Raw genomic sequence first — 26,599 nt, 5'->3', positions numbered from 1 at the left:
ATTGTTTACACCTCCATCATTTACTGTTTTCATTTACTTTTTCGTTGCAATCACTATTACCTTCTCGCTTGTGTTTTGATCCTTTGCAAACTACAAGGCCGGAGAGATTGACAACCTCTCAATACTCGTTGGGAGCAAAGTTATTTGTTGTGTGTCCAGGTCCACGTCTTCTGCTAGCGCGAGGGTGGAAGACACCTACTTGTTGAGCCTAGGAGTCCTCCTGGTTCGATAAACCTTACAGTCTTCGTGTAAGGGAAATCTGCTACTGACTACATCCTCACCTCCCACTTGGGGTATCCAACGAGGGGCGAGAAGTATATCCATCAACTCATCATCAACCAAATTTCTGGCGCCGTTGTCGGGGACTCCAGTCTTCAAGATAGGGGAGTTGCACGCTATTCTTTACCTTTGCTTTTTAGTCTTGTTAATTTGCTTTCTAGTTTTTGCTTTAGAGTCTTATACTAAAAACCACACAAAATTGGTTGCTTTGTTCTTGCTTGTTGCTGCTGCTATGGGTTCCACTGAGAACACTAACTTGTGTGACTCCACTAGTTAGGCTTATGGAAAACTGCACTCTTAGTTCGCTGCTTGGGGAAGGCCGCTTTACCACACCCGTGGTAGAGAAGTCTACTCCACCTACTGAGTGTATCCCATTCAAAATACCACTTGCACTACTGGAATTTATATTTTTGCCATCTGCCATGGCTGACAGCAAAGGGGGGAACCACGGACGGCAAAGGCTTTGTCGTCGGTCAGCAGACGGCAAAGTAGACGGCAAAAAAAATCTGGTGAAGAGGTTCTTTGTCGTCTGCTTTTTTAAAGCGGACGACAAAGAATCTTTGCCATGAGGGGGCAGACGGCAAATTAAATGGGACGGCAGATACACCAACGATCCCGTTAAGTGTTAACGGCAGGCCTCCTCTCTTTGTCGTCTGCCCGCCCCCCTTTGCCATGTGGGGCTGACGGCAAAGGGGGGAACTAAGCCCCTCTCTCTCCCCTCTTTGTCGTCTGCCATCCCCCCTTTGCCATGAGGGGGTTGACGGCAAAGGGGGGAACTAAGCCCCCCTCTCCCCCCCTCTTTGTCGTCTCCCATCCCCCCTTTGCCATGTGGGGGCAGACGACAAAGGGGGGAACCAAGCCCCTCTCTCTCCCCTCTTTGCCGTCTGCCATCCCCCCTTTGCCATGTGGGGGCAGACGGCAAAGGGGGGAACTAGCCCCTTTTTATTTTATTTCTTATTATATCCAACATTTTTTCACAATAATAAGGATATATATATATATATATATATATATATATTTGACAAAAATAAATTTGTATCCGTACTCATAACCATATTAAAATAACTTTCATCCATAGTACATACATATTATGCTAGCTCCATCCGTACCAAACCATATATTACACCAGTTTCATCCACATGCATTCAAAGTTTCATATATATCCATATACTACAATAGTTTCAATACAAGCTTCCGTGAAGCCATGGTACAAGAAATCATCTTCAAGCATTCCATCAATATAATCCAAGCTTCCCGTGAAGTGAATGTAATCTGCAAAATGACAGATAAGAAAGTTAGAAGAATAATACTAGATGAATAAGTATATAGGTTATTTCGGAGAGAACTTAGCTAAGTATAGGCCATTTAATAGCTAAGTTAGGTGGAATAGGTCATCTTGGAGCTACATAGCCTTATTATGTCATTGAGGAGAGAACTTAGCTAAGTATAGGTCATTCTAGAGCTAACTTGGATAAAATATGTCATTTTGTAGCCAACTATGATTATTAATCCATTTTGACCTTATTATGTCATTTTGGAGCTTGTCGGGGATATACCCCACAGTGTAACCCGGCTTGGAGTATGACCCGCCAAACGACTTGGCGACTCACCGGCGACTCAACAGTGACCTGGCGGGCGACTCATACTTGTCCCCACAGGCGACTTAGATAAATGACGAAGGCCCAAGGCCCAGCGTGCACCCTGGCATAAGGCGACTCATAGAGAGGCCAGGTGGGCGGGCTCACAAGAGAAGGCCCAAGAAGAGGACAGACTCCCTCACAAAGGAAACAAGACCCGGGTTAGGATTCAAGAGAGACTAGTCCTATTCCTACTGCTAGTAGGACTCTACATGTAAACCTACCCCTTCCACCTATATAAGGAGGGGTAAGGCGCCCCAAGAGGGGGGGGAAGATGCACAACTTAGGTCTAGACAAGACAAATCATGAGATAGACAGTTTATACACCCACGAGATTAGAGGTGGCGAGTCTGCATCCTTGTAATTGAGATCATCATCTTCATCAATGAAGCACAAGCAGGACGTAGGCTTTTATATCCATCGGAGGGGCCGAACCTGGGTAAACTTGCATCTCTCGATAACGACCAACCCCTTCAAGCCGCCACATGGTTGCGATGGCCTCACACCTAAGTTCTCTCACGAGGACATCTGTCGCGACAAAACCACGACAGTTGGCGCCCACCGTGGGGCAGATCGTACGGTGGTATTGTGTTCTTGGAGGGAGATTCTCACGGATCAAAGAAGTTCACCATTGACCGGATAAGGAAGAGCCGCTACAACAGTATATTTATTGACGATTATTTTTATCAGTCTAAAGATCAAAATCAGAAAAGGAGTTCGGCGCCGTTGCGTGTGCGCGACATTGAGCAATCCATCAAATACGAAGAAAAACGGATCTCTGTTGCAGATCGGAGCTCCACTTCCAATCAGCCACCACAATTTAAATGTCACAAAGAATGGAAAAAATACGCGGGCGACGTCTTATATGCCCCGCCATGGACGACATGTTAAGAAAGAATTCGGTGCTACAATCATAACACGAGGCGGGTGCCCTTTTGGTCGAGTGCCTGAAGTGGCAAATAAATACTGAGGATAATCAATCAGATTCCCTGTCCCAATTCAGATTAGATTCAGCAGGAGCCATCATCTTGTACGAGTGCTAAACATCATACGGGACCAAAAAAGAGCAGAGATAAAGAATCATCCGCTGGCTGCATGTTGACTTGATCAATCTTCTCATTAGCTACACGCGTGATTCACTTTGTCGTCGTGACCCATCCGAGATGGCCCTTTGTGCCGTTGCGGCCTCTCAGCCGCCGCGCCCGCCTTCGCAGTGGCTGACGTCGTCCAGGCCGGCTTCGCCTCGCCGTGCGCGCGTCCGCTCTAACAGGTGCACTTCAACCCGTCGCGCCAGCTTGCGCCATGGTCTCACGTCCGAGCCGCCGTTTGTTTTTGCCTTGCTATACCCACTTCGAGTCGGCCTCGCTTCTGTTGCCGCGCCTCTACAACTACTGCTGTCGCGGTCGCTCTGCCTTGCTTTGCCTGCCTTCGTGCGGCCTTACCACGAGCCGGACTCACCGTCCACACCGAGTCGGTTTCTCTTTGCCTCGCCTGTTTTCGGGGACGTGCATCCGAGCCGGCCTTGCCTCTCCTACGAACCGCCTCGCCTAGCCTCATCATGAGCCGGCGCTCTCCACAACCAAACCACGGCGAGTCGGCTCTCCGCCACTGGTAGCACCACCGTAACTTGCTTCGCCGCCGCGCCTCAACCTCCGCGGCCTCGTCTCGCATGCCCACGCTGCTCCATCGCTGAGCCGCCGTCCCTTCGCTCCGCCGCCACCATTGAGCCGGCCAGCCGAGTACCTCACCTGGCTGTGCCACTGAGTCGGCCTGCGCCCACCTCACCCCATCGCCATCGCACTCCGGCAGGTTTCGCCCCGAGCCAGGTCGTGACACTCCTGCAAGCAGAATGTCGTGATGCGCCGTGTATGAGGCGCCGTTACACTAGCTTATGAAGCGCCTTGGGCCACTGCGTCGGTCTAAGGTCATTCCCCGTGGACGAAAATGAGTTTGCACATCGTTCACTTCATCCGATAAAACATCAGGTGATATTTATCTGTTTTGTTTTATCGATACACATGAACTATTTTGAGAACAATTACTTCATCCGTGTTATTTTTCTGTGCAGGATAAGTGCTCACTACAAATGCGATTTAATATTACGGATATGGAGCTCACGTTAATCACGCGCTGGCATCCATCCACGCTACACCAATCCAAGTGATCAACTCGCCATCGTCGCCGGTTTACAATGATGCGGCCAACTCTCACGTCCGTGCAAACCAAGACGATTGCAATGGCAACCGATTCTCGGGTCCGTGCCAAATCGCCAGACAACTCTCCCATTCAACACATCAGTGGCTTTACATCTTGGAGATAGAGAGGCTTACAATGTCGCGGCCAACTATCACGTCCGTGCAATCAAGATGGCTTACAACACCGTGACCGATTTTTGCGTCAGTTTCGCCAGACGGTTCTTGCACTCAACTTAACTCGTCGATGGAGTGCCCGCCTGTGCGTGTCACCCAACACACGGACGCAACAACAGCAGAAAGTTGTGTTGAATCAGATCGTACCAAGGGAAAAAAGGTGGCATCAGCCAGGCTGCCAGAGAGTTGCAGATACATAGGTTGCATGCAGCACAACAACAGTCAAAGCAAAGATAGGAGAGAACTCCGTACAAAGTCACCTAGCTCATGGGAAATTCTAAAATAAATACTCCCTCCGTCCCAAAATAAGTGTCTCAACTTTTTACTAGCTCTAGTATAAAATTGTACTAAGCTTGAGACAATTATTTTGGGACGGAGGGAGTAGAAAACAAGAAGAAGAGGGCCCTACGTGGAGAAACTTGAAGGTTGTACATAAGCTAGTTCTATTCACGGATGACGCGTACGGGCATGCCGTGCATGCATATGTACGTCGAGGTATGAAAACATTGCATGCCACTCATCAGCTGTCAAACCCCAAGGTAATTATTGCTAATTGGCACTGCAAGTGGTGACACGAAAATCAACATTTGATGGATCGCCCAGTCCATCACCACGTGATACAATGTCCAAGCAGAACAGGACCAAGAATCGATCATGTCATCAGGATATATCAAAAACCTGAAGCTAGAGGCAGTACCCGCGTGCGGAGGAAAAATCAACCGGCCGCTACCTTATTATGACGCTCGTACGCAGTCGTCACTAAAAAATGGGAAGATCACGTTGATACAACTGCTACAATTAGGAATACATCTTAGGCGGTTGTTTGACTATGTCCAGCGTTATCCAATACCAACGTCGGTGTTCATCCGATAAAAAAATCCAGGAGAATTACTCATAAAGCGGTGTCATATTACAAGAACGAAGCTCGTGTCAAATCAATATCACGGGCGGCTCACTATGCGCACAAACATCATGGCCGATTTACCGTCTGTGCCGGTCTACAATGACACGGGCGACTCACCGTCTGTATTGGCATACAAATGACGCGGTCAATTCTCACGACCGCGCAACCAAGAGGGCTTACAACGCCACGGCCAATTCTCGAGTCCATGCCAAATCATCGGACAACTCTCATGCTCAACATCAACCCGTCGGTGCAGTGCTCGCATGTATGAGCCGCCCAACAGAAGGACGCAAGTCGCCGTCCTCACGGTCCAGATTATATCAACCCGCCGGTGCAGTACTCGCTTATACGAGCCGCCCAACAAAGGATGCAAGACGCCACCCTCACGGCCCGGATTACATGAACCTGCTGGTACAATGCTCGCCTGTAGGAGCCGCCTAACAGAAGGACGCAAGTCGCCACCCTCACGGTCCGGACAACATCAACTTGTCGGTGCAGTGGCTTTATATCTCGGAGATGGAGCGAGTACCAGTATCTTTTCTCTGCCGGTTTATGCCACAATCAAGTATGGAGACTCTCAAACCGCCTCCTTGAGTCGACTTAAGACTCGGGGGCTACATGGACATGGCTCGGCAGGCTCAACTGGGATGAATAATTCAAGAACCCCGGGTCATTACAAAAAAATTAAGCCGGTCTAAATACTTGAGCTTTTGATACAAAAAGTCTCCTTTGGGTGGCGCTTGAGCTTTCTGACTCGCCCTATCATGTCGCGACCTTATGAGCCGACGAAATCATTACCTTGGGTGGTGCTTGAGCTTTCTGACTCGCCCTATCCTATCGCGATCGTATGAGCCGACGAAATCATTATCTTGGGTGGCGCTTGAGCTTTCTGACTCGCCCTATTCGGTCGCGACCATATGAGCCGACGAAATCATTATCTTGGGTGGCGCTTGAGCTTTCTGACTCGCCCTATCCTGTCGCGACCGTATGAGCCGACGAAATCATTATCTTGGGTGGCGCTTGAGCTTTCTGACTCACCCTATCCTGTCGCGACCTTATGAGCCGACGAAATCATTATCTTGGGTGGCGCTTGAGCTTTCTGACTCACCCTATCCTGTTGCGACCTTATGAGCCGATGAAATCATTATCTTGGGTGGCGCTTGAGCTTTTTTGACTCGCCCTATCCTGTCGTGACCTTATGAGCCGACGAAATTGCTATCTTGGGTGGCGCTTGAGCTTTTTTGACTCGCCCTATCCTGTCGCGACCGTATGAGCCGGCGAAATCATTATCTTGGGTGGCGCTTGAGCTTTCTGACTCGCCCTATCCTGTCGCGACCGTATGAGCCGACGAAATCATTATCTTGGGTGGCGCTTGAGCTTTCTGACTCGCCCTATCCTGTCGCGACCATATGAGCCAACGAAATCATTATCTTGGGTGGCGCTTGAGCTTTCTGACTCGCCCTATCATGTCGCGACCGTATGAGCCAATGAAATCATTATCTTGGGTGGCGCTTGAGCTTTCTGACTCGCCCTATCCTGTCGCGAACGTATGAGCCGACGAAATCATTATCTTGGGTGGTGCTTGAGTTTTCTGACTCGCCCTATCCTGTCGCGGCCGTATGAGCCGATGAAATCATTATCTTGGGTGGCGCTTGAGCTTTCTGACTTGCCCTATCCTGTCGTGGCCTTATGAGCCGACGAAATCATTATCTTGGATGACGCTTGAGCTTTCTGACTCGCCCTATCCTGTCGCGACCTGATGAGCCGACGAAATCATTATCTTGGGTGGCGCTTGAGCTTTCTGACTCGCCCTATCCTGTCGCGACCTGATGAGCCGACGAAATTGCTATTTTTTACCTTCCTGGCACTGCCACAAGGGTTTTCAGGATTTTTTCTGACTCGCCTCAAAATATCTTGGGCCGATTGCTATTTATTATCACCCATTACTCACTGAGGTGCTAGCCACCGTGACTCACTGAGCCGACTTATTTAAAATAGCTTGATGCCATACTTATCATATCATAGACATGCATCATATTGCATTGCATCACACATCATACATACATATCATGCCGGTCTTCAAACCGGGTCAAAGCATAAATTCTTGCAGGTGCAAATAAATCTTTGAATAGCCAATTTGGCTGGATTTTTATCATGGTTTATCATAACCAGTGTTAAATGATTAGGGATTTTTAAAGTCAGCTCGGAAGAATTGACTATTGTCAAAGAGCCGCCCTATCACATATAATGCCGAGTCATCTAATTGACCGACCCTTGGATTTGTTCAACTTGTGTTCTGTAGTAAATTACAACACTTATGGATTTCTCCGACATATGGATTTCTCAAGGATATATTTGCCGGGTTACATTGCAACCACGGTCAAGGATTTCTTTTATCACAAAAGCATCATCAGCTCACAGAGTGGATATGATTTTATTCTACAATGGAAGAAATAGCCCCGAGTCGCTGCACGCACACAACCCGACACTTGGGGGCTACATTATTCAAATCAAGATTACATCAAAATATGAAAGTCCCATGTCGCTGCAAGCATACACCATGACACTTGGGGGCTAATGCAATCCGTTTTTCAAATCATCACATCATCAACAGACCCGGCTACCTCAAGGAGATAAGCCGGCCTTGGAGGGCTACATGCCGCTCTTTATTCAAGTATGGATTCAAGGAAGAACCGGCTCATCATTTTTATAATGATCCGACCCTTGGGGGCTACACATTGCTGCTCAAGGAGAAGAACGTAGAAGTCTCGAGTCGCCGCAAGCAATCGACCCATCACTTGGGGGCTACACCATTTCAGGTCATAATTTTTAAAATCCCAGGTTGCTGCAGGCAAGACAACCCGAACCTTGGGAGCTACATCACTAAGTTGTTTCATAGATCATGAAGTTCAAATTGAAGACCCGGCCCATCACACACTGATGACCCGACCCTTGGGGGCTACAGGTAATATGGATATATTAAAAAATTGAAGAGCACATTTCATTATGTCATGGAGGTGAAGTATTGGGAGACCGGTTCACCATATTTTTATCTAGTTGAAGCATTAAAAGACCGGCTCAACATCACATGGATTTGTCAATTGGAGTTCAGTTGTTTGACGGGGCACTACTAATAATCATGACCCGCCATTAGCAATCATGACCCGCCATTGTCAATTATAACCCGCCGAAGCAAGAGAAGTTGGTTCAACATTGTGTGGATTTCTTATTTCCCAAGTTTTCAACAAGCCAAAGCATTGCAGTCCGACTCAATGGCATATATATATTTTATTGCAAAAGACACGTACCTACGAGATGATTGAAGGCGGCTCGAAGAAACCCGGATTTTTCAAGGAGCCACGTCAGTAAATCAAGCCGGCCAGAGGAGCAAGCTGGTCCCTTAACTTATTTATTATTCTTATTTCAGGAGCTTACCATGAATAAATTCAAGCTAACCTTGGGGGCTAATGTCGGGGATATACCCCGTAGTTTAACCCGGCTTGGAGTATGACCCGCCAAAGGACTTGGCGACTCACCGGCGACTCAGCAGTGACCTGGCGAGCGACTCATACTTGTCCCCATAGGCGACTTAGATAAATGACGAAGGCCCAAGGCCCAGCGTGCACCCTGGCATAAGGCGACTCATAGAGAGGCCAGGTGGGCTGGCTCACAAGAGAAGGCCCAAGAAGAGGAGAGACTCCCTCACAAAGGAAATAAGACCCGGATTAGGATTCAAGAGAGACTAGTCCTATTCCTACTGCTAGTAGGACTGTACATGTAAACCTACCCCTTCCACCTATATAAGGAGGCGTAAGGCGCCCCAAGAGGGGGGAGATGCACAACTTAGGTCTAGACAAGACAAATCATGAGATAGACAGATTAGACACCCACGAGATTAGAGGTGGCGAGTCTGCACCCTTGTAATTGAGATCATCATCTTCATCAATGAAGCACAAGCAGGACGTAGGCTTTTACCTCCATCGGAGGGGCCGAACCTGGGTAAACTTGCGTCTCTCGAATCCGACCAACCCCTTCAAGCCGCCACATGGTTGCGATGGCCTCACACCTAAGTTCTCTCACGAGGACATCTACCATTACAAAACCACGACAGAGCTAAATTAGTCATTTTAATGAGCTAACCAAGGTTATTATGATGTTTTTACCTAACTATGCTAATTATGTCATTTTGGAGGATAATTAGCTAAGTATGTATTTGTTGGGGAAAATAACCTACGTAGAAGAAGAAAGAGAAGAAGCAAGAAGAGAAGAAGCAAGAAGAGAAGAAGAAGGAGAAGAAAAAGAAGAAGAAGAAGGAGGAGGAGGAGAACGAGGAGGAGAAGGAGAAGGAAGAGGAGAAGAAGAAGAAAAGAAGAAGGACAAGAAGAAGGAGAAGAAGGAGGAGCAGAAGGAGACGGAGCTTCTCTCCTCCTTCTCCTTCTCCTTCTTCTTCCTCCTTCTCCTTCTTATTCTCTTCTTCTTCTTCTTCTTCCTTCTTTTCATTTTTCCTCTTTCTTCTCCTCTTGTCCCCTTCTTCGGGCTAAATTAGCTAAGAATGCCTTTTTAGAGCTAATTATGTCATTTCGAGGATAATTAGCGAAGTATAGGTCATGTTTTATTAAATAGACCATTTTGGAGCTAACTAAGCTAATTATGTCATTTAGGTGGAAGCCTAGCTAACTATAGGTCATTTCGGAGCTACTTGGGTAAAATATGTCATTCCGGAGCAAACTATGCTTATTAAGCCATTTTGGATCTAGCTAAGCTAATTATAGGCCATTTAATACCTAAGTTAGGGGGGATAGGTCATCTTGGAGCTACGTAAGCCTTATTATGTCATTTAGGAGAGAACTTAGCTAAGTATAGGTCATTTTTTCTTAAATAGGTCATTTTGGAGCTAACTAAGCTAATTATGTCATTTAGGTGGAAGCCTAGCTAACTATAGGTCGTTTCGGAGCTCACTTGGGTTAAATATGTCATTTTGGAGCTAACTATGCTTATTAAGTCATATTGGAGCTAAATTGGCTAATTATATCATTTAGGTGGAAGCCAAGCTAAGTATATAATATTCGTCAGCTAACCAAGGTTCTTATGCCATTTTGAGCTTATTATTTCATTTTTGAGCTAAATTGGTCATTTTAATGAGCTAACCAAGGTTCTTATGATGTTTTCACCTAACTAAGTTAATTATGTCATTTTGTAGGATAATTAGCCAATTTAGTCTTTGTTGGATGAGTCTAAGTTACGTAGAAGAAGAGAAAGAGAAGAAGCAAGAAGAGAAGAAGAAGTAAAAGAACAAGGAGGAGGAGGAGAAGGAGAAGGAAGTGGAGAAGAAGAAGAAAAGAAGAAGGAGAAGGAGAAGGAGGAAGAAGGAGGTAGAAGAAGGAGAAGCTCCTTCTCCTTCTTCTCCTCCTTCTTCTCCTTCTTATTGTCCTTCTTCTTCTCTTCTTCTTCTTCTCTTCTTCTTCTTCTTCCTTCTTTTAATTTTTCCTCTTTCTTCTCCTCTTGTCCCCTTCTTCGGGCTAAATTAGCTAAGAATGCCTTTTTCGAGCTAATTATGTCATTTTGAGGATAATTAGCTAAGTATGGGTCATGTTTTATTAAATAGACAATTTGGAGCTAACTAAGGTAATTATGTCATTTAGGTGGAAGCCTAGCTAACTATAGGTCATTTCGGAGCTACTTGGGTAAAATATGTCATTCCGGAGCAAACTATGCTTATTAAGCCATTTTGGATCTAGCTAAGCTAATTACATGCCATTTAATACCTAAGTTAGGGGGAATAGGTCATCTTGGAGCTACCTAAGCCTTATTATGTCATTTAGGAGAGAATTCAGCTAATTATAGGTCATTTTTTATTAAATATGTCATTTTGGAGATAAATAAGCTAATTATGTCATTTAGGTGGAAGCCTAGCTAACTATAGGTCATTTCGGAGCTCACTTGGGTTAAATATGTCATTTTGGAGCTAACTATGCTTATTAAGCCATATTGGAGCTAAATTGGCTAATTATATCATTTAGGTGGAAGCCAAGCTAAGTATATAATATTCACGAGCTAACCAAGGTTCTTATGCCATTTTGAGCTTATTATTTCATTTTTTAGCTAAATTGGTCATTTTAATGAGCTAACGAAGGTTCTTATGATGTTTTCACCTAACTAAGCTAATTATGTCATTTTGTAGGATAATTAGCCAATTTAGTCTTTGTTGGACGAGTCTAAGCTACGTAGAAGAAGAGAAAGAGAAGAAGCAAGAAGAGAAGAAGAAGTAAAAGAAGAAGGAGGAGGAGAAGGAGAAGGAAGAGTAGAATAAGAAGAAAAGAAGAAGGAGAAGGAGAAGGAGGAATAAGGAGGAAGAAGCTCCTTGAAGGAGGAATAAGGAGGAAGAAGCTCCTTCTCCTTCTTCTCCTTCTTCTTGTCCTTCTTCTTCTCTTCTTCTTCTTCTCTTCTTCTTCTTCTTCCTTCTTTTCATTTTTCCTCTTTCTTCTCCTCTTGTCCCCTTCTTCGGGCTAAATTAGCTAAGAATGCCTTTTTGGAGCTAATTATGTCATTTCGAGGATAATTAGCTAAGTATATGTCAGTTTTATTAAATAGACCATTTTGGAGCTAACTAAGCTAATTATGTCATTTAGGTGGAAGCCTAGCTAACTATAGGTCATTTCGGAGCTAACTTGGGTAAAATAGGTCATTCCGTAGCAAACTATGGTTATTAAGCCATTTTGGATCTAGCTAAGCTAATTACATGCCATTTAATACCTAAGTTAGGGGGAATAGGTCATCTTGGAGCTACCTAAGCCTTATTATGTCATTTAGGAGAGAACTTAGCTAAGTATATGTAATTTTTATTAAAACACTAGAAATAACATACCGTTATCGTCATCACGGCGGTGAAGCACGGTGGCTCTGGCTTGTTTCACCTGGAGAATGCTGCCCTGGAGAAGGCTCCACTGTAGAAGGGTCGTGCGATGCGTTTCGGGAGATATTCTGCACCAAACATCATTTGCAATGTGTCGTTAGCATGAGGACACTCTTAAGATCACTGCACTGAAATGAAACTCACTGTCCCCACCATGTTAATGACTCGCATCGCCGGAGGGACTTGGCCGGTCTTCTCGCACATAGACTGTACATTTGGTTTGACAAGTCAAACTTTTTATTTATTAATGAAACAGACATTAAAATGCAAGATTTGAAATAATATGAAGAAGAAACTTACCACGAAGAGCTCGTATATGGCCCTGTTAGACGCATCATTCTGTGCCCTCTCCGCCTCCACCAATGCAGTCGTCCTCTCCTCCAGCTCCCTCATCTCCTTATCCTTCTCCACCATAGCCGCCTGCATTGCCTCTCTCTCTTTCAGAATAGCAGCCTGCAACACAACTCATTGTTAGCATTGTAATCATATTGGTTCCAACGCACAACATAATGCGGAAAGATAGTTGAGTCCATTAAACTAACCTCGATGGCGAGCTCGACTGGCCGTGGACGAGGTGTTATCTCCGGACAGGAGCTCGTTTGGCATGCCTTTATCTACCGGAGAGTGCTAGGACAACGTATAAGGCCATCTCCAATGGCGATCAAGCCATAGGGCCTCCCGTTGCCAGCTATCATCACCAGCTCTGGATCAATAGGCCCCTCGCTCGGGTTAAAGTCATCCCCTTTCCTCGCCTTCCCATGATCTCTGTACTTCACGAGCTTGTGGTGGGAGGAGATGTTGGTGAAGTTTTCTGGATGCTCGAGGTCAGAATCAGAGAATGCCTTGACCTTCTTGTACGAGGTAGTATGAGCCATCGCATACAAGTCGTACCTCCGTCTTATTGTGACGCGCCTAAAAGAGAGAGAGAGGAAAATTGTATTAGTAAAGGGCTCAAGATAGCATTAAGAATGAATTGCATGAGGCATGAAGCAAACCACATACCCAGTTCTCGCCAAATTGGATTAAGTTGACGCTCCCTTGATGGTGTGGCACACCAACCATTTTTCCACGCCTCTCCTTGGCGTTGTTGTGGCTGGCCTCCCACGTTTCGGAGCACCACTGATCCACCAAGTCCTCCCAACAATCCATCTTATCCACACACCATCTCGGGGGCACCTAAGTTAATAAAGAGAAATTTGAGTGCGTAAGAACCAAATCAAGGAAACTAACTACAAAGCCTTAATAATATGTAATTACCTTCATGTAATGCTCCTTCTCCATCTTAGAATCATGGCACTTCGCCTTGTCCTTCCTAATACGCCGCGTGGCATAGTAGTCTCGAACAGCCTGCACCCGAGCCTCGTGCCGAGAGTTTTGAAGTAGACAGCGACATTCGGTTTCGATAACCTTTGCCGCGTCCTCCTCGTATCCCTCCTCACACCTGTAGTAGGTCTGCAAACGAGACAACACCGATTAGTAGAATAACTAGCTATGGTTAATTTATAATTGTGTGAAGGAGAAATTACTCAGAACTATCCGATCACCATGTCGGCCCTCGTGTGGCACAAAATACCGTCAATCTCCACCTCCGGCGGGGCTGGGGCACCCAAGTAGTGCTCCCAGGTCATTCCTACCTCTCGCTCCCGACCGGACAACGTAACAAACCCTGGGAAGTTTTTACGGAAAAGCACACCAAGGACGATGTAGGGCTTGCGGACAGCTTTGGCAACAATCCAAACCCTACAGTATGACAAATTAAAGCTAAAACATTAGATATTTGAGAAAACGTGAAGGCAAAAGGTTAAATAAGAGTAAATTAACTTACTTGTCCCCATTTGGCCTAATCGACCACCTCTGCTTGGGGGTCGCCGGCACAAGCGGGAGCCCCGAACTACCACGCTGGTAGACGGTAGCCCCCTCACCCAGCTCCTCGTCGCTACCAGCATGGCCACTTGGCTCAGCCCACGTATCCCACTGGGTCTCTGGGGACGTACCCTCATCCCTGCTTTGCTCCGGAGTCGCATGGAACGAAGCCTCTGGGACATGAGTCTCGTGGGTCGAAGGCTCGTCGACCTGAGGCTCGTCGACCCGAGGCTCGTGAACAGGAGACCATGTAGCCTCCACCTCAGACGAATCCACCCTAGAAGTCATGTGCTCAGGTGAATCAGCTTGGGGTGGTGGCGGAGACCATGTAGCCTCCACCTCAGAAGGCGTGGCAGCCACCGCCCTACCTCTCCCGCGGCCACGTGTACCTTTAGTACAACATAAATACCAACATGAGTAATAAAATGTATATAAATACCAATATGCATACAACATGAGTACAACATAAATACCAACATGAATACAACGTGTACCTTTAGTACCTCTCGGCTTCGTGGGGGGTCGACCTCCTCTCACGAGGGGCGCTCCATGCAGAGTAGAGAGCAACGTTCTCCGAAGAGGCGAGGCAGGAATGGAAGTACCCATCCGATCACCCGTCGACGAAGAAGGAACCGCGTAGTGCTTTCGACCCTTTCCCACCATCTTTCAACACCTGTCATGACAAAGAGTAAATGAAATTAGTACAACATAAATACCAACATGAGTAATAAAATGTATATAATTTAAGTGTATCATCGTCATAAATACCAACATGACTAATAAAAATTGAATACCTAACATGAACTCAAAATTTATATATAGTATAATAGTTGAATACCTAACATGAACTAGTAAAAATCGTGCTCGTCTATATAGGCTTCGGGGTCAATAAATGCATCATGATCATCACTATCATCAATAAATGCATCATCATCATCACTATCAGGAAGAACATGTGGAAGGCCACCATTATGTAATCGGTCAAGAAGTGACAGGTCATCTGCAGCAGTAACCTCTTCTTCTTCCAGTTCTTCCTGTTCGGGCTCAGGGGTTAAGAGGGATTCACTGTGGCTGTCTACTTCAATGTTCTGGGGTGAAGTAGAGAGGTTCTTGAAACGTTTCTTGGACATACGTGTTTCTTGGAATAATTCTCCTTCATATGTGTCTGGGTTAATGTCAGGTTCGTAATCCTCTTTGTTGAGGGTAGGTGGTAAAAATGTGGCGGCACTTCATAAACGACATCCCAACCTTTGAGATTTGGATCAGTTTGGTAGGCCCACGGTAGATAGAAAACTTGTGTCGCCTGTTGAGCCGTAATATAGACATCGGGAACATCTAAGTGGGTGTTTTGGTTGATTTCGACTAGTCCTATATGTTCATGAGTCCTTCTAGTCTCCCTCGGCTCAAACCAATAACATTTGAAGACTACGACAGTCGGTGGGTTTTCACCATAGAATAGAAGTTCATAAATTGCTTCAACTCTTCCATAATACTCGGTGCCTCCTTTGCCGATAGCAGAGACAGAACAATTTGTAGTCTTTAGGTCGGGCATAAATAGCTCTTCGCCAATGGTACGAAAGTGATACCCGTTGATGTTGTATTTGTCAAATGAACGGACCTTATAGTCAAAACCATAAGCGACTTGTCTCAACTCGGCGTCCATAGACTCTACATCAGCCTACAAGTTTAATACAAAAGAATGGATGCATTAGCCGCAAATTAGACCAAGAAATCAAATGGGCCCTTAATGGTAATTAATTACCCTTTGTTTGAACCAAGAGATGAAACCGGGATAGTCGCCTCCATGCTTTGCGAGAAGCTCATACTCTTCGATGAAATCCTTTTCGATGACTGCTCCATCCGAGAATTCGGCGACGTATTAACTATATCAATTATCCGGGAATAAGAGTAGTTCAAAGCAATTAGAAGTTGCGGAACAATAATTTACAGAGAACTTACTCGATGTATGGCCGCACTTCTGTTAGGTTGGTGAAGATATACAATGAAATGGTCTGCCATTCTTCAACATCCAACGATTTCCCTTTCGAAGCACCAGATGGTGCGAGCTTACCTTTGAATAGGCTGAGGTTGTATCGAACTTTTTTACACTTAGCTCAGTAATGAATGCCTCGGCCATCGATGCTTCAATTCTACGTTTATTTTTACACTTAGCTCGAAGCGTCTTCTGCATTCTCTCAGTTGAGTAGCACCATCGATTTTGAACGGGCCCACCCATTCTTGCCTCGGTCGGGAGATGCAAAATCAAATGTTGCATTGGATTAAAGAAGCCCGGTGGAAAGATCTTTTCGAATTTGCATATCAACTCTGCAGCCAACTCTTCCATTTCATCTAGCACGCCACGCGATAGTTCTTTCGCACAAAGAGAACGGAAGAAATAGTTCAGTGATACGTCTCAAACGTATCTATAATTTTTGATGGTTTCACGTTGTTATCTTGTCAACTTTGGATGTTTTGTTTACCTTTTATATCTTTTTTGGGACTAACTTATTAATCCAGTGCCAAGTGCCAGTTCCTGTTTTTTCTGTGTTTTTGACTCTTTTCAGATCTGATTTTGGAACGGAGTCCAAACGGAATAAAATCCCCAAAATAATTTTTTCCAGAACGGAAGAAGATCGGGAGGCTTGAGGGCAAAGCAAGTGGGCCCATAGGGGGGCCACAAGCCCTGTTGCCGCGGCCAGGGGGGAGGTCGCGGCAACCAAGCTTGTGCCCCCCTGGCGCTCCCCTACCCTAGGTATTTGGCCTATAAATTCCCTAAAAATCCAGAAAAAATCAGGGCATCCACGAAAACACTTTTCAGCCGCCGCAATGTTCCGTTCCCGCGAGATCTCATCTGGAGACCCTTTCCGATGCCCTGCTGGAGGGGACTTTGGAGTTGGAGGGCTTCTTCATCAACATCATCGCCCCTCCAATGACTCGTGAGTAGTTCACTTCAGACCTACGGGTTTGTAGTTCGTAGCTAGATGGCTTCTTCTCTCTCTTGGATCTTCAATACAAAGTTCTCCATGATCTTCATGGAGATCAATCCGATGTAATCCTCTTTAGCGGTGTGTTTGTCGAGATCCGATGAATTGTGGATTTGTGATCAGATTATCTATGATATATATTTGAGTCTTTGCTGATTTCTTATATGCATGATTTGATATCCTTGTAAGTCTCTCCGAGTCTTGGGTTTTGTTTGGCCAATTAGATCTATGATTCTTGCAATGGGAGAAGTGCTTGGTTTTGGGTTCATACCGTGTGGTGACCTTTCCCAGTGACAGAAGGGGCAGCAAGGCACGCATCATGTTGTTGCCATCAAGGGTAACAAGATAGGCTTTTATCGTAGATATGAGATTGTCCATATACATCATGTCATCTTGCTTAAGGCGTTACTCTGTTCTTTTGGACTTAATACACTAGATGCATGCTGGATAGCGGTCGACGTGTGGAGTACTAGTAGTAGATGCAGAAAGTATCGGTCTACTTGTTTTGGACGTGATGCCTATAGATATAATCATTGCCATAGATAACGTCACGACTTTGCGCGGTTCTATCAATTGCTCGACAGTAATTCGTTCACCCACCGTCTACTTGCTTTCATGAGAGAAGCCACTAGTGAACACTACGGCCCCCGGGTCTATTCACACCTATCGTTTCCACTTTTGCTTTTACTTTTCTTTGTTTCTTTTTGCTTCAGTTCTCACTTGGGAAACAATCTATAAGGTATTGACAATCCCTTCATAGCGTTGGGTGCAAGCTCTTTGTGTTTGTGCAGGTACTTGTGATAATCCTTCACTGGATCGATACCTTGGTTCTCAAAACTGAGGGAAATACTTACCGCCGCTATGCTACATCACCCTTTCCGCTTCGAGAGAACACCAATGCAAGGCTCCAAGGCCACGGGGAAATCCTTTACATATTTACCAAGGAAGTCCCTAAAGGCGTAGCCGTAGCAGAAGGATTCCTGGTGCCGCTGCTGAGTATCAAGACAAGAACAGTCTGCCGTCAGCACGCTTGTTTCTAGCGTCGTTGGAAGGTATTTTGTTGCAGTAGCAGAAGTATTTCTGGCGCCGTTGCCGGGGAAGGAGAGATCTATCCAAGTAGGTCTCACAAACTCATCTCTTGCATTTACTTTTTTGCCAGTTGCCTCTCGTTTTCCTCTCCCTCACTTCACATTTGCCGTTTTCATTTGCTTTTCTCCTTTGCCGTTTTCTTTTGCCTTTCTCCCTTGCCGTTTTCTTTTTTCCTTTTTGCCATTCCCTTTCGCCCGTTCTCCTTGCGTGCTCTTAGGTTTGTTCGTGAGAGACCTTTCCTCATGGCCAAACCAAACTATTTCATAAAATTGGAGGAGATTGAAACTAGTGTCAAAGGTTTCATGTCTTCCCAGTTTGACCAAAATAGTTACTTCCGTAGGGAATTAAAAGAGCAAAATTCTTTTTTGGTCTCTTTGAATAAAGAAGTTGATGATATGGCCAAAGATTTCCTTGCACTTAATTCTCAGCTTGCTCACCTTGAAAAATTGGTGGGCCAAATTTCTAACAAGTAGGCTACCTTAGTCAATAAGATGGCAGCTAAACCTGAAATTTGTGATGCAAATCACGAAGATCTTAAAGTGCTTAGTGTGATTCCTCTTGAATCTTTGTTTTCGCGTGTCAAACATATTGATGAAGGGGCTGGATATGAATCCACTTTGGTTGAAAAATGCCCCAATGATTCGGGGCCCACCTATCTTGATGATAAAGGTGTGGGGAGTGGAGTAGAAGAAATCAAAATTTTGGGTAGTAATGAAACTCCCACTTTGGATTTCAAGGAATTCAATTATGATAGTTGCTCCTTGTTTGAATGCATTTCTTTGATGCAATTGATTGCAAACTCTCCCCATGCTTATAGCCAAAGCAAAGCCTTTACCGCGCATATCGTAGATGCTATGATGAAATATCTTGAAGAGAAGCTCGAACTAGAAGTCTCTATACCTAGAAAACTTCATGATGAGTGGGAACCTACTATCAAAATCAAGATCAAAAACTATGAGTTCAATGCTTTGTGTGATTTGGGTGCTAGTGTTTCCGCGATTCCAAAGTCTTAATGTGATATTCTTGGTTTTCATGAGATTGAAGAGTGTTCTCTTAATTTGCATCTTGCGGATTCTACTGTCAAGAAACCCATGGGAAGGATCGATGATGTTCTTATTGTTGCAAATAAGAACTATGTACCCGTGGATTTCATTGTACTTGACATAGATTGCAATCCTTCATGTCCCATTATTCTTGGTAGACCTTTTCTAAGGACTATTGGTGCTATCATCGATATGAAGGAAGGGAATATTAGATTTCAGTTTACTCTAAAGAAGGGCATGGTGCACTTTCCTAGAAAGAAAATAAGATTGCCTTATGAATCTATGATGAGGACTACTTATGGTTTGAGCACCAAAGATGACTATACGTGATTCCATCACCTTTTGCCTAGCTAAGGGCGTTAAACAATAGCGCTTGTTGGGAGGCAACCCAACGAATCTATCCTTTTTCTTTCTGTTTTGTGTTTTACACACTTTCATAATTCTGTTATGATTGTGTTTTTTGTGTTTCTTTTTGCGTTTGTGCCAAGCAAAACCGTTATGATTAGTCTTGGGGATGATCGTTTGGTCATGCTGGGAAAGACAGAAACTTTCTCCTCACAAAAAGAATTTTCATTTTTTCCTGTAAGAGCTTTTGAGTTGATTCTTTTTGCTGCTGATTTCTACGCAAATTCTTCAGACTGTCGTAATTGTTCAGAATTTTTGAAGTACCAGAAGTATACGAAGTATACAGATTGCTACAGACTGGTCTGCTGTTAACAGATTCTATTTTTGTAGTGTTGGTTGCTTATTTTGATGAAACTATGGATAGTATCGGGGGGGTATTAGCCATGGAAGATTGAAAATACAGTAACCCAACATCAACATAAGTAGAATTTAAGTTTGGTACAGTACCTAAGGAAGTGGTGGTTTGCTTTCTTATACTAATGTTATCACGAGTTTCTGTTTAAGTTTCGTGTTGTGAAGTTTTCAAGTTTTGGGTGAAGTTCTTATGGACAAAAAGATAAAGAGTGGCATGGGCTCAAGCTTGGGGATGCCCAAGGCACCCCAAGATGATTCAAGGATGTCGTAAAAGCCTAAGCCTGGGGATGCCCCGGGAAGGCATCCCCTCTTTCGTCTTCAATCCATCGGTAACGTTACTTGGGGCTATATTTTTATTCACCACATGTTATGTGTTTTGCTTGGAGCGTCTTGTATCGTAGGAGTCTTTTATTTTTGTTGTGTCACAATCATCCTTGCTGCACACCTAGAGAGAGAGACATGCACCCACCGTGATTTTGTCGAGCTTCACTTATATCCTTTGGTTAGACAATTCAGCTCACATGTGCTTCACTTATATCTTTTGAGCTAGTTGCTTTTGCTCTATGTGCTTCACTTATATATTTTAGAGCACGGCGGTGCGTGGCTTGGTAGTTGATCTCCGCTTTGAAAGTAGTCTCAAAAGGGGTAGTTATCCAAAGGGATACGAAAACTTCCACCTTCATGTGCATTGAATAGTTAGAGAAGTTTGATTCATCTCAACTAGTTTTGAGTTGTGGTTATGGTAATATTGAAGTTATATTAGTAAGATGTTGTGGATCTAGAAATACTTGTGTTGAATTTAGTGATTCCCGTAGCATGCACGTATGGTGAACCGCTATGTGATGAAGTCTGAGCATGATTAGTCTATTGATTGTCATCCTTTGTGTGGCGGTCGGGATCGCACGATGGTTTATACCTACCAACCCTTCCCCTAGGAATATGCGTTGAATGCTTTGTTTCGATTACTAATAAAACTTTTGCAACAAGTATATGAGTTCTTCATGACTAATGTTGAGTCCATGGTTTAGATGCACTTTCACCTTCCACCATCACTATCTCCTTTAGTGTCGTGCAACTTTTACCGGTGCACAAAACCCACCATTAGCCTCCCTCAAAACAGCCACCATACCTACCTACTATGGCTTTTTCAAAGTCATTCCGAGATATATTGCCATGCAACTACCACCATGACATGTGCCACCACGTCTACATTGACATTGCATGATCGTAAGATAGCTAGCATGATGTTTCCATTAATGTCTATGCCATGCTAGATCATTGTCACGATACACTACCGAAGGCATTTCATATAGATTCATCGTTGCTCTAAGTTTTGAGTTGTAAGTGTGATGATCATCATTGATGGAGCATTGTCCCATGTGAGAAAATAAAAGAGGCCAGCGAAGCCCATTTACAAAAACAGGCCAAAGATGCCCACCAAAAAAAAGAGGCCAAAGAGCCCATCTAAAAAATGAGAGAAAAAGAGAGAAGGGACAATGCTAACACCTTTCCACACTTGTGCATATTAAGCACCATGATCTTCATGATTGAGAGTCTCTCGTTCTGTCACCACCATATAGCTAGTGGGAATTTTTCATTATATAACTTGGCTTGTATATTCCAATGATAGGCTTCCTCAAATTTGCCTTAGGTCTTCATGAGCAAGCAAGTTGGATGCACACCCACTAGTTTTCTTTAAGATCTTTCACATACTCTTAGCTCTAGTGCATCATTTGTATGGCAATCCCTACTCATGCACCTTGATATCTATTGATGAGCATCTCCATAGCTCATTGATATGCCTAGTCAATGTGACCATCTTCTCCTTATTTGTCTTGCAACCTCCACCACACTTCACACCACTTACAGTGCTAAAACCATGGCTCCCGCTCATGTATTGCGTGAGAGTTGAAAAAGTTTGAGAAAGTAAAGGTGTGAAAACAATTACTTGGCCAATATCGGGGTTGTGCATGATTTAAATTCATTGTGCAATGATGATAGAGCATAGCCAGACTATATGATTTTGTAGGGATAACTTTCTTTTGGCCTTGTTATTTTGAAAGTTCATGATTACTTTACTAGTTTGCTTGAATTATTATTGTCTCCACGTCAATAACAAACTATTGTTTTGAATCTAATGGATCTGAACATTCACGTCACATAAGAGGAGTTACAGAGGACATCTATGCTAGGTAGCATGAAAGCATAAAAAATTCATTATTTATCACTTCCCTACTCGAGGACGAGCAAGAGTTAAGCTTGGGGATGCTTGATACGTCTCAAGCATATCTATTATTTTTTATGGTTTCACGTTGTTATCTTGTCAACTTTGGATGTTTTGTTTACCTTTTATATCTTTTTTGCGACTAACTTATTAATCCAGTGCCAAGTGCCAGTTCCTGTTTTTTCTGTGTTTTTGACTCTTTTCAGATCTGATTTTGGAACGGAGTCCAAACGGAATAAAATCCCCGAAATAAATCTTTCCAGAACGAAAGAAGATCGGGAGGCTTGAGGGCCAAGCAAGTGGGCCCACAGGGGGCCCACAAGCCGTGTTGCCGCGGCCAGGGGGAGGTCGTGGCAACCAAGCTTGTGGCCCCCCTGGCGCTGCCCTGCCCTAGGTCTTTGGCCTATAAATTCCCTAAAAATCCAGAAAAAATCAGGGCATCCACGAAAACACTTTTCCACCGCTGCAAGCTTCCGTTTCCACGAAATCTCATCTGGAGACCCTTCCCGGTGCCCTGCCGGAGGGGACTTTGGAGTTGGAGGGCTTCTTCATCAACATCATCGCCCCTCCAATGACTCGTGAGTAGTTCACTTCAGACCTATGGGTCCGTAGTAGTAGCTAGATGGCTTCTTCTCTCTCTTGGATCTTCAATACAAAGTTCTCCATGATCTTCATGGAGATCTATCCGATGTAATCCTCTTTGGCGGTGTGTTTGTCGAGATCCGATGAATTGTGGATTTGTGATCAGATTATCTAGGATATATATTTGAGTCTTTGTTGATTTCTTATATGCATGATTTGATATCCTTGTAAGTCTCTCGAGTCTTGGGTTTTGTTTGGCCAATTAGATCTATGATTCTTGCAATGGGAGAAGTGCTTGGTTTTGGGTTCATACCGTGTGGTGACCTTTCCGAGTGACAGAAGGGGCAGCAAAACACGCATCATGTTGTTTTCATCAAGGGTAACAAGATGGGCTTTTATCGTAGATATGAGATTGTCCATCTACATCATGTCATCTTGCTTAAGGCGTTACTCTGTTCTTTTGGACTTAATACACAAGATGCATGCTGGATAGCGGTCGACGTGTGGAGTAATAGTAGTAGATGCAGAAAGTATCGGTCTACTTGTTTTGGACGTGATGCCTATAGATATAATCATTGCCATAGATAACGTCACGACTTTGCGCGGTTCTATCAATTGCTCGACAGTAATTCATTCACCCACCGTCTACTTGCTTTCATGAGAGAAGCCACTAGTGAACACTACGGCCCCCGGGTCTATTTACACCTATCGTTTCCACTTCCGCTTTTACTTTGCTTTGTTTCTTTTTGCTTTCAGTTCTCACTTGGCAAACAATCTATAAGGGACTGACAACCCCTTCATAGCGTTGGGTGCAAGCTCTTTGTGTTTGTGAAGGTACTTGTGATAATCCTTCACTGGATCGATACCTTGGTTCTCAAAACTGAGGGAAATACTTACCGCCGCTGTGCTACATCACCCTTTCCGCTTCAAGGGAACAGCAACGCAAGGCTCCAAGGCCACGGGGGAATCCTTTGCATATTTTCCAAGGAAGTCCCTAAAGGCGTAGCCGTAGCAGAAGGATTCCTGGTGTCATTGCTGAGGAGTATCAAGACAAGAATAGTCTCCCGTTAGCTCGCTTGTTTCTGGCGCCGTTGGAAGGTCTTTTGTTGCAGTAGCACTCAGCTCTGCCAGTACTAGCCATTCATCCTCGGGGATAAAGCCACGCAACATCACCGGCATTACCCGCTCAATCCATATGTGTCAATCATGACTCTTGAGACCAAATATTTTCAATTTCTCAAGACTCGCTACCCTCTTTAGATTCGCAGCGTACCCATCGGGGAACATCAACCACATTTTCACCCACAATAGCATTTCCCTCATAGCTGGCCTTTCAAGATTGAACCATGCCCTTGGCTTCGCTATGCTTTGCTTTCCTTTCAGTTGTCGCAAGTTTTGCAATGGTCTATCACATAGAGCCTCCAGGTCGATTCTAGCCTTAGGATTATCTTTTGACTTCCCCTCTATGCCGAACAATGTACCAAAAATGGCCTCCGCAATATTCTTTTCAGTGTGCATCACGTCGATGTTGTGTGGGCAAAGGAGGTCTTTGAAGTAAGGCAGACCCCATAAGCATGACTTGTGAGTCCAGGCATGTTCCGTATTATACCCTTTGAAGTATCCTGGACGCAAAGGATCAGGCTCGAGAGCGTTTAACTGATCAAGGGTCTTTTGGCCTGTCAACGCAGCTGGTGCAGTGTTTTTGACAACTCTACCTTTGATGAAATTCTTCTTGTCTTTTCTGAACTTATGGTCAGGATCCAGGAATTGTCTATGTATGTCGAAGCAAGAAAACTTGCGACCAGCCTGCAGCCAACGGAGCTGAAGAGTTGCCTTGCATGTGGTGCACGAGAACCTTCCATGCACACACCAGCCAACGAATAGCGCAAACGCCAGATAATCATGCGTCCAGTACATGTACCACACATGCATTTTGAAATTTCTTTTGGTAGCCGCGTCGTAGGTCTTGATCCCATTATCACAGGCTTCTTGCAACTCATCCTTAAGCGGCTGCATGTACACATTCATATTCTTCCCCGGATAGTTGGGCCCTGGAATTATCAACGTCAGGAAAATGTTCTTTCTTTTCATAATCTCTCTGGGTGGCAAATTGAGTGGAATGACAAATACAGGCCAACGACTGTATTGTGTTGCCGTCATACCATACACTACTGGAATTCCAATATTTGTCGTCCGCCAAAGCTTTGCCGTCAGCCAGCGGACGGCGAAGAACCTCTTTACCGTGTGTTGGCAAAAAAACAGACGGTAAAGAGGGGGCTGATGGCAAAATAAATATTTGCCATCAGCCACCTCTTTGCCGTCTGCTGACAGACGGCAAAGGTAGGGATGGCCGACGGCAAAGCTGTCCCACCCCACCCCTCCTCTCTCCCCATCCCACCCCGGCCCCGCCCACCCCTTTGCCGTCTGCCTAAGTAGCTTTGCCGTCCGTGGCGGACGGCAAAGGGGATCAGCGGCAGACGGCAAAGTAGATGGCCCCCCGAATAGTTAACGGTCGCCGCGCGCCTCCCTCTCTCCTCTCTCCCACGCGCTCTCTCTCTCTCTCCCACGCACGCCCTGCGCCCCCCCTGTGGGCCTCCTCCTCCTCCCTGCGCCCACACCGCCGCCGCCGCCCCACCGCCGCCGCCTCCCCCCCCACCTCCCCACCGCCGCCGCCCTGCGACCCCCCCTGCGGGCCTCCTCCTCCGCCCTGCGCCCCCAGCGCCGCCGCCGCCCCGCCGCCGCCGCCGCCGCACCGCCGCCGCCTCCCCCCACCTCCCCACCGCCGCCGCCCTGCGACCCCCCCCCCTGCGGGCCTCCTCCTCCTCCCTGCGCCCCCAGCGCCGCCGCCGCCCCACCGCCGCCGCCTCCCCCCCCCCCCCACCTCCCCACCTACACACCCCACCGCCGCCCTGCGCCCCCCCCCCCTCCTGCGGCCCTCCTCCTCCTCGGTGAGTCCTTTTTTCCTTTTTTCGTTTAATTCATTAATTAGGTTAGTTAGGTTAGTTGTTAATTACCTATTGTTAGTTAGGTTAGTTAGGTTAGTTGTTAGTGGTTACGTACTGGTAATTAGGTTAGTTAGGTTACTTGTTAGTTGTTAGTGGTAATTAGGTTAGTTGTTAGTGGTATTACCCCTCGAGCTAGGTTAGTTGTTAGGTTAGTTGTTAATTACCTACTGTGTGTTAGGTTAGTTGTTAGGTTTGTAGTTGACCGTGTAGAGCCCTCCGGTCGCCGCCTATGCTTGCACTAGCCACAACGTTGAGGATATTACAATAGCTCGCAATAGTAGTTGTCGCACCGACACGACATCTTGACGACACCCCTGACACCCGTTACGATGCCCCGAAACCCCGACACGACGCCCCGACACGACATCTCGACGACACCCCTGACACCCGACACGATGCCCCGAAACCCCGACACGACGCCCCGACACGACATCTCGACGACACCCCGGCATGAAATATTTTTTTATGGAACCTGGAAAGTTTTATAAAGTAGTATAGGTAACCTGGAAAGTTTTATAGGTAACCTAGAAAGTTTTATAGGTAACCTAGAAAGTTTTATAGGTAACCTCGACCCCCGACCCCCGACAACACTCACCCTCGACCCCCGACCCCCTACCCCGACCCCCGACGCCTGCGCCGTGGTGGCCGGTAGTGACTGTTGGGGCAGCCCACCCAGCGGCGCGGTGGTGGCCGGCCACACCGGCTAGGGAGTGCCCGCAGCGTGGTAGTGCTGCAGCAGCAGCTGCGGCGGCAGTGGCGGCGCCCCTCCGTGGAGTGGCTGGAAGGCCGGGGTGGCCCACGGCAGCGACGGCGGCCCGTAGGTAGTGGGGGCGACGCTCGGCGGCGGGGGTTGGGTCCCAGCGGGGCGGTGGTGGTGGTTTGCGGCAGTGGGGCGGTAGTGGTGTTGAGATGGCGCCGTCGCGGCTAGGGTTAGGTGCGGCGGAGGCT

The sequence above is a fragment of the Hordeum vulgare genome, chromosome 1H (genome assembly GCF_904849725.1).
Source record: "Hordeum vulgare subsp. vulgare chromosome 1H, MorexV3_pseudomolecules_assembly, whole genome shotgun sequence".
Taxonomy (NCBI): domain Eukaryota; kingdom Viridiplantae; phylum Streptophyta; class Magnoliopsida; order Poales; family Poaceae; genus Hordeum; species Hordeum vulgare.
The sequence above is the reverse complement of the archived record's forward strand: the minus strand, read 5'-3'. Positions refer to the sequence as shown.